The 7,929-nt window shown below is 46.6% G+C and overlaps 1 long non-coding RNA gene across 1 annotated transcript; it reads right to left on the bottom strand.

Moving 5' to 3' along the window:
• Window positions 1-220: 220 nt before the first annotated feature.
• On the bottom strand, window positions 221-3,848 carry LOC112075448 (uncharacterized). The gene is made up of 3 exons (XR_002894984.2): window positions 3,649-3,848; window positions 3,199-3,261; window positions 221-1,249 (listed from the first exon to the last, which is right to left on the bottom strand). It is a non-coding gene; the product is annotated as an uncharacterized lncRNA (long non-coding RNA).
• Between the last annotated feature and the right edge of the window lie 4,081 nt (window positions 3,849-7,929).

Genomic DNA, 7,929 nt, shown 5'->3' on the forward strand with positions numbered 1-7,929 from the left:
TGTGTTTGTGCGTGCATGTGTGTTGTCGTGTTTGTATGTGCGTGCTGTGTGTGTGTGTGTGTGTGTGTGTGTGTGTGTTGTGTGTGTGTGTGTGTGTGTGTGTGTGTGTGTGTGTGTGTGTGTTGTGTTGTGTGCTGTGTGTGTGTGTTGTGCTGTGTGTGTGTGTTGTGTGTGTGTGTGTGTGTGTGTGCGGCGCGCCGCCAGTCGCGCGCGTGCGTGCGAGTGTGTTTGTTATTGGTTAATAGCATTGAGAGACAGAAGGTGACAGTCTAAATAACAGTGGAGCATAAGGTTGAGACAGAGGTGCCAGACCCTACTGGCTATAGTACAGTATTACAACCCCTAGAGATACATACAGGCCTGGTAAGCACAGATAAAAGCCATTAAGTCTCAGTGTTGTGTGGTGGTAAAGGACAGCAGTAGGACTGTGGGATCTCACTAGTATACATACTATAAGCCTGTTAGCACTGCTGGAATAATACAGGAACACAGGACAGAACTGACTGCCACAATCCACACCGTCTGATTACGACTACACAATGGGTGTGTGTTCTGCAGTGTGAGCTAGGAGAGCCCAGTGGAAGTACAGGGGGAACAGTGAGCAGGGCAGATTTTGACAACGAGGCCCCTTCCCTACCGTTGGGATCTTTGGTTTTTAGACAGGTGTCAGAGATGGAGTAGCAGGTGCAGAATAGCTATGAGGTTATGAGGATGGAGTTATTAGCTAATGAAACAGAGAGATGTTTAACTACCATGTTTAATAAGATCATAAAGGAGATGGAGAGTTATGGTGCATCCTGACATCGGTCAAGGTCAACTGGAATGACGCACACACGCACACACACAGGTGTGCACATGCACATACATACACTCTCTCTCCCTCTTACCAATCTCTTCGTTCTTGTATTGTCAGTCCATGCATGTTTGTTCGTTCACCAGCAGACCACAGCCAGCCATGCATCACCAAGGCACCACACTGCATGCAATGCACACGCACCCCTGTCCCCACACTGCATGCAACCAGCACCAAGCATAGAGGAAACCCCACCCACTCTAATTCACATACACAGCGACTCCACCCACACTCCCACAAAGCCACAGCACAGCACAGCACAGAGCCAAAGCCACGGCACAGGATATGCACAGGCAACACCACAGCACCAAAGGGGACACAGGCACACAGAGCTGGACTCACTGGGTGTCTCTTGGGGACGTCATATACCCCCTCCTTCTGTTGACTGGTCGGAACCTGGACAACCAACCAACCAATCACCACACAATAGCCCACCAACCACACGTTAATGTAATGTACTAGAAAGTACCGGTTGTAGGAAATACCAAAGCAATGCAAGACTATAAAATAAAGCCTCACACGACAGTCAAATGTAGACTAAAGCCTGGACATTGTCAGGACTGACGGACAACATTAACTGAGAATGAAAAGTCTCTTATGGCTTGCATCTGAGTGTGTGTCTGTGCGTCTATATGTGCTCGTGCATGTGTGTGAGAGTGATGTAATCTGTATTAAAATCTATGAGTTGAGGCTTCATTCAGAGTAATCTGTGGACTATCAGCCTGATGTGTGAGCAGCTCTCTCTCTCCCCCTGTCCTATCTCTGCCTCCCCCCGTCCTCTCTCTCTCTCCCTCCCCCCCGCGTCCTCTCTCTGTCTCTCTCCAATATAGAGTGGCTCAATGTGGTCTTATCAGAGAGAGACATGCAATAAACTGGTCTGTCTGTGGTTGTGTCTCAAATAACAGCATTTTCCCCGTGTAGTGCACTACTTTTGGCCAGAGCCTGGGTATTAGGGTCTATTGAGACACAGCCATAGACAGAGAGAGACAGAGTGATACAGGTGAATGTCTCTATATGTGTTATCTGCGTTCTGTTCGATTAACTGATGATTCATTGTCCCTGACGTGTCAGACTGACAAACGAATCCACCTGATTGATCTGTTGTGAATGGAAACGTAAATAAAAGCCTGATGGACAAACATTTCTGTCCATCATAACAGTCTGACGACCACAGATTTACCCAACCAGGCCACCCGTGACACCCGTTGGAGTTCGTCATCCTCGGGAGATGATGTGGAAACCGGCCACTAGGGGCAACGGTGAGCGCTGTTACCTTCAAGTAGGTTTGGGTTTTGCTGGGCGTGAACATCTGCCTCTGGTGCCAAAGGTCGCAGAGATAGAAAGTTGTTTTTGAGATTTGGTTTTAAGCCTATACCAAACCTTAACCCTTACCTTAACCATTCAGAGTTATCACCTAACCTTAAGATTTCAGAGTTGATGCCTACACTTAACCCTAACCTTACAAATGTGGAGTTAATGCCTAAATGTAACCTTGAACACTTTGAAATGTAACGTTTGGAACAACTTTGAAATTTGACATTTGAGAAACATGGATGAATGTCTAATTCTGACGTGAGTTTGCGAGAGCTAGTTGGATTTACCAACACCTGAGTACTCTCTCCACCATCTCTCCTCCCTCCATCTTCCCTAATCACTCTCTCGCTTCTCTCCTTCCCCTGTTTTTTTTCTCTCTCTCATCCTTCTTCATCTCTCCATCTCTCAGATTGTTTGTTTCTAGAGGCAGACATCTTTTGGCTCTGTGGCACACTTCTAACACGTCTTCTCGCATGTGTGTTTGTGAGTGTGTGTGTGAGTGTGTGTGTGAGTGTGTTTGTTAGAGCGCGCTCTATTTTCAATCCATTTTATTTAAAGATCAAACGAAAGCCTGGTGATTAATCTTTCCCCCTCGCTCATTCCCACTCCCTCTTTCATCTCCGCAGGAAAAGAGAGGAGGGGTCTGCCTTACTCACAGGCCAAGAATAACACCACACACACCTCCCCCATTTCTCCATCGCCTGGAGGTCTACCCAGTCCTCCTGAGGAGAGTACCCAGAGAAAGGCAATCTCCCCTAGGATAAACTTAGTCAGATAGCCCCTGATCCCTCTCTGGACACTGGGTCTGCACCACTGCATGTTGTTGGCAGTCTATTACCAGCCTCTGTTTCCTATGTTTTCCTGTGCATGCATGTGTGTCAATTTTTCTCTCGGGTTTCAGTTGTGTGTCTGTCAGTAGTGAAGCTGTAGGTGATGTTATTCTCTAATCATCTCTATTCCCATTGGAACCATTCTCCTGTCACTCACACAACTCCACCAATAAAATCCAAGCAGAGGGGAGGGGCTTGTACCTGATAAATGCTCTCTTCTGATTGGTCACGGAGGGGCTCGTGTCCCGCCTCAAACACAATGTACTACAACACCGGCAGCAGAGGGAGGAGAGGAGAGGAGGAAGAAAGAGAAAGAGAAAAATAGGAAATAGGAAATAGAAGAAAAAGGAAAAGGAAAGACTGAGAATAGGAAGCAAAGATGTGATTGGTCAAACAGAATCATCTGTGGGTCCCGCCCCCAAGCAATCCCAGATAGATACCCTCAGACATAGACATACACACACGCACACACAAAACCACAACCACGCACAACTCAGTCTGTCTGACCAGAACCCTGGGACTCCCCCACAATCCCCCGCAGACACAGAGAAACAGGAAAGGCGATTGGAAGATTGGAAGAAGCATTAGAGAGAAACATTCTGATTGGATAACAGCATTATAGAAGCATTCTGATTGGTGTTTAGAAGTTACCTGGTAGACCGGATCCTCCAAATCTTCTTCCAGAATAGTCTAAAGACAGACGGACGGACGGACGGAGAAGGGGAAGAGAGAAGATAGAAAAGTAGAGAGGGGATAGAAGAGTAGAGAGGGAAGAAAGAGAGTAGAGAGGGGATAGAAGAGTAGAGAGGGAAGAAAGAGAGTGGAGAGGGGATAGAAGAGAAGAGAGGGGATAGAAGAGTAGAGAGGGAGAGGGGATAGAAGAGTAGAGAGGGAGAAAGAGAGTAGAGAGGGGATAGAAGAGTAGAGAGGGGAAAAGAGTGAGGGATAGAAGAGGGGGATAGAAGAGTAAGAGAGGGGAGAGAAGAGCGAGTAGAGAGGGATAGAAGAGTAGAGAGGGAGAAAGAGAGTAGAGAGGGGATAGAAGAGTAAGAGGGAGAAAGAGAGTAAGGGAGAGAGGGAGTGAAGAAGAGAGTAGTAGAGGGGAGAAAAGAGAGTAGAGAGGATAGAAGAGTAGAGAGGGGATAAGAGAGAGTAGAGAAGAGAGTGATAGAAGAGTAGAGAGGAGAAGAGTGAGAGGGAAGAAAGAGAGTAGAGAGGGGATAGAAGAGTAGAAGAGGGAAGAAAGAGAGTAGAGAGGGGATAGAAGAGCAGAGAGGGAGAAAGAGAGTAGAGAGGATAGAAGAGCAGAGAGGGGAGAAAGAGAGTAGAGAGGGGATAGAAGAGCAGAGAGGGGAGAAGAGAGTAGAGAGGGGATAGAAGAGTAGAGGGGAGAAAGAGAGTAGAGAGGGGATAGAAGAGCAGAGAGGGGAGAAAAAGAGTAGAGAGGGATAGAAGAGTAGAGAGGGAAGAAAGAGAGTAGAAGAGGGGATAGAAGAGTAGAGGGGAGAAATAGAGTAGAAGAGGGGATAGAAGAGTAGAGAGGGGAGAAAGGGAGTAGAGAGGGGATAGAAGAGCAGAGAGGGGAGACAGAGAGTAGAGAGGGGATAGAAGAGTAGAGGGGAGAAAGAGAGTAGAGGGTATAGAAGAAGCAGAGAGGGGAGAAAGAGAGTAGAGAGGGTAGAAGAGAGAGGGAAAGAAGAAGGGGGGATAGAAGAGTAGGGAGGGGAGAAAGAGAGTAGAGAGGGGATAGAAGAGCAGAGGGAGAAAGAGAGTAGAGAGGGATAGAAGAGTAGGGGAGAAAGAGAGCAGGAGGGGATAGAAGAGCGAGGGGAGGAAAGAGAGAGAGGGATAGAAGAGCAGGAGGGGAGAAAGAGAGTAGAGAGGGGATAGAAAGTCGAGGGGAGAAAGAGAGTAAGAGAGGGAAAGAAGAGTGGAGGGAGAAGAGAGTAGAGAGGGGATAGAAGAGTGGAGGGAAAAGAGAGTAGAGAGGGGATAGAAGCAGTAGAGGAGAAAGAGAGTAGAGAGGGGAAGAAGAGTAGAGGGGGAGAAAGAGGTAGAGAGGGATAGAAGAGTAGAGGGGAGAAAGAGAGTAGAGAGGGGATAGAAGAGTAGAGAGGGGAGAAAGAGAGTAGAGAGGGGATAGCAAGAGCAGTAGAGGGGAGACAGAGAGTAGAGAGGGGATAGAAGAGTAGGAGGGAGAAGAGAGAGAGTAGAGAGGGGATAGAAGAGCAGAGAGGGGAGAAAGATAGAGTAGAGAGGGGAGAAAGAGAGATGAGAGGGGATAGAAGAGCAGAGAGGGGAGAAAGAGAGTAGAAGGGGGATAGAAGAGTAGAGGGGAGAAAGAGTAGGAGGGGATAGAAGAGCAGAGAAGGGAGAAAGAGAGTAGAGAGGGGGATAGGAAGAGTCGAGGGGAGAAAGAGAGTAGAGAGGGGATAGAAGAGCAGAGAGGGAAGAAAGAGAGTAGAGAGGGGATAAAGATAGAGAAGAGAGGGAGAAAGAGAGTAAGAGAGGGGATAGAAGAGCAGAGAGGGGAGAAAGAGAGTAGAGAGGGATAGAAGAGCAGAGGTGAGAAAGAGAGTAGAGAGATAGAAGAGTAGAGGGGAGAAAGAGAGTAGAGAGGGGATAGAAGAGGCAGAGGGGAGAAGAGAGTAAGAGGGGATAGGAAGAAGAGAGAGGGGAAAAGAGTAGAGAGGGGATTAGAAGAGCAGAGGGGAGAAAGAGGTAAGAGGGGATAGAAGATAGAAGAAAGAGTAGAGGGATAGGAGAGCAGAGGGAGAAAGAGAGTAGAGGGGGATAGAAGAGTAGAGGGGAGAAAGAGAGTAGAGAGGGATAGAAGAGCAGAGAGGGGAGAAAGAGAGTAGAAGAGGGATGAAGAGAGAGGGCGAGAAAGAGAGTAGAGCGGGTAGAAGAGTAGGGAGGGAGAAAGAGAGTAGAGAGGGATAGAAGAGCAGAGGGGAGAAAGAGAGTAGAGAGGGGATAGAAGAGTAGGGGAGAAAGAGAGCGAGAGGGGATAGAAAGCAGAGGGAGAAGAGAGTAGAGGGGATAGAAGAGCAGAGGGGAGAAAGAGAGTAGAGAGGGGATAGAAGAGTCGAGGGAGAAAGAGAGTAGAGAGGGGGAAAGAAGAGTGGAGGGGAGAAGAAGTAGAGAGGGGATGAAAGTGGGAGGGAGAAAGATAGTAGAAGGGGATAGAAGAGCAGAGAGGGAAGAAAGAGAGTAGAGAGGGGATAGAAGAGTAGAGGGGGAGAAAGAGAGTAGAGATGGAAGAGGAAAGCCAGGAAGATCAGTGTAGTTGACAGATAGAGGCAGCAGCACCAAGCATTCCAACAGATAATCACATAGTATACACAGAACAGCCCTGTCGCCTCCTCTGCATTATGAGTGTGTAAGTGAATGTGAGCTAAAAGTGAACGCGGTGTGTGTGTACCTGTACACAGGCCGTTCACACTGTTTTGTCTTTCCTGCTTCTTCTCCATCTCCTCCCTCTGTTTGAATGTCATAGATGAGCTGGAACAGGTCCGAGTTCCAGGATCACTGGTTCTGCCTGGGAGGTGGAGAGGAAGTAGAACACTGTTATATAGCTCTGTGGGAACCAACCAGTCACCCGGCGATACAAGTCACTATGTCGACGTTCATCCATGCCTGAGGACTCAGGAGAATGACATGAAAACGCGGCCGCTAGGGCCACAGTGGCACTGTTACTTGTCAAGTAGGTTTTTCAGTTTTTCTGGGGCGTTGTGGATGGTCGGGGACTGGGCGTACCGCATCTGCCTTGATTCCAAAGTGTTTGTAACATTCCAATGCAGCAACTAGAAGGTTGTTCTGAGGATTTTTGTTTTAAGCTTATCCCAGAACCTTAAACCCTTACTCTTACCATTCAGTTAATCCAAACCTTAACCCTTTAGCCTTTACCATTCAGGTTTAATCCCAAGTCTTAACCCTTACCTTACATGCGTTAATACCTTAGCCTTACCTTTAGCTTACGCATTCAGTTGAATACTCTTAGCTATTACTCCTTACCTTACATTCAGGTTATACAAAGCTTTTAACCCTTACCGTTTGACCATGGCAGTTAATTGTAACCCTAACCTACCTGCTTACCTTTACCATTCAGTAATCTACCTAGCGCTTAAACTTAGCTTTACCATTCAGTTACATATCACTAGACCTTAACCTTACTGCGTTAATCCCAAGTTTAACCCACCGACTCTAAATTCCAAGCTTACCTTTACCTACATCAGTTAATCCCACAACCTTAACCCGTTACCTATTCCACTTCAGTTAAATACCAAGCCTCTAACCTTACCTGTTACCATGCAGTAATACCCAAAGCTATTAACCCTTACATTTACCATCAGTTAAACCCAAGCTCTTTAACCCTTCCTTAATTCGGAGTTATCCATAGACTTAACCCTTACCTTTTACCATTCAGAGTTAATGACCTAAGCCTTAACCTTATCCCTTTACCATCAGATTAATACCTTAGCGTTCTCGTTAACCCTATTACCTATTACCATTCAGAGTTGAATACCTAACCTTAACCCTTACCTTTACCATTCAGAGTTAATACCTAACCTTAACCCTTACCTTTTACACCCCATTCAGAGTAATACCTAACCCTTAACCTTACGCTTTTACATTCCAGAGTTAATACCTAACCTAAACCCTTTCCTGCATAACGATTACATGAACCTCACTATTGACTAAACTACTTAAACTTCTTACACAGAACCTACTTAAGGCCTATTACATGAGTTAATAACCTAACCTTAATCCTTACCCTTTACCATGCAGAGAGTTAATACCGCTAACCTTAACCGCTTACCTTTACCATTCAGAGTTATATTTATTACCGTTGTAGACCTTGAGTAATACTAGCCTTACTTACATCCTTCAGGAGTTAATACTAGGCCTTAACCCTTACTTTACCATTCA

Source organism: Salvelinus sp. IW2-2015, unplaced genomic scaffold, assembly GCF_002910315.2.
Source record: "Salvelinus sp. IW2-2015 unplaced genomic scaffold, ASM291031v2 Un_scaffold3167, whole genome shotgun sequence".
NCBI classification, from domain to species: domain Eukaryota; kingdom Metazoa; phylum Chordata; class Actinopteri; order Salmoniformes; family Salmonidae; genus Salvelinus; species Salvelinus sp. IW2-2015.